Genomic DNA, 1,238 nt, shown 5'->3' on the forward strand with positions numbered 1-1,238 from the left:
TTTAATAAATGTGCAAAAATTTCTACAAAACCTTTTTCGCTTTGTCATTATGGGGTACTGTGTGTAGATTGATGAGAGAAAAAAAGGAATTTAATCCATTTTGGGATAAGGCTGTAACATAACAAAATGTGGGGAAAGTGAAGGGGTGTGAATACTTTCCGGATGCACTGCATGTATACTCACATGACAGGTGCAGTAACCATAATATTTCAATTTCTCAAAGTTGGTGACCCTTGCTGTATTTTTCTCTGGGTCTTTTAAAAAATGTGGGCTACTGCTTTAAAAAGTTGCACAACCAATCACTCTGATGATAGCTTACAGCTGATCAGCGCTGATGACAAAGACATCAACCCATGCTGGAACCTCCAAGTCTCTGGTTCTCTTGAGCCTGTGTCATACACATTCCCGAGCTTAACCGCATACAATTATAAACTCACACGTTGAACTGAGCCACAACTCGGCTGAACCTTTCCAAGTTGAGAGCCCAACCAGTCTTTGATGACGCCACCACACCTCACCAACAGCCACTGGCTGTCCCAATCTAGTCTGCAAAGCAAACCTACAGGGTGGGCGACACCACAAGGTCAATTTGGCACAACAACGTCGACCCGGTCCAGATCACCTCATCACTGCTGCTGCCAGACAGTCTGACCACTGGACATGAGGCGAACACAAAGTTCCAAAGTAAATTTGAAATTGGCATTGATGCTTAATTCAAGTATTAATAGCAGTGAAAGAATAATTTCCTTTCTGTTCTCTACCTTCCCAGGTCCATGGAATTAAAATGGATTTATCCTCTAATTTTCAGTAATAGCCTTGTTGTAATTTGGTTCATTATTTGTAACCACGTGCCTTAATGTTGCCTTTATTGGCCATTTATCGCTTCAGTTTATCAATCCATTGTTTAATCATGTGTATTTTACTGATTTCTTAATTTCTTGATTTTACTTTTACGTCTTTCAGTGTTAGTTTATTTAGTTGCGTTGTGCCATGATTGTTTCAGCTATTTAGTTAATAAATAACTAATTTCATTGTGGCAAGGTCTGCAAGAATGAGCACAGCCTTAAAATCCATCAAGACCGAATGAAATGCTTGGTGCAGGGGGAGCAGCACAGAGCACAGGATCCACTCCTGGTGAGATGCAGGAGGAGCCCGGCCCGGAGACACCCCACAGAGCCCAGAACCTCCATGTGTGAAGCTGTCTGGCTCCCAGCAGATTACTTCACCAGAATCAGATC

The sequence above is a fragment of the Lampris incognitus genome, chromosome 3 (assembly GCF_029633865.1).
Source record: "Lampris incognitus isolate fLamInc1 chromosome 3, fLamInc1.hap2, whole genome shotgun sequence".
NCBI classification, from domain to species: Eukaryota; Metazoa; Chordata; class Actinopteri; order Lampriformes; family Lampridae; genus Lampris; species Lampris incognitus.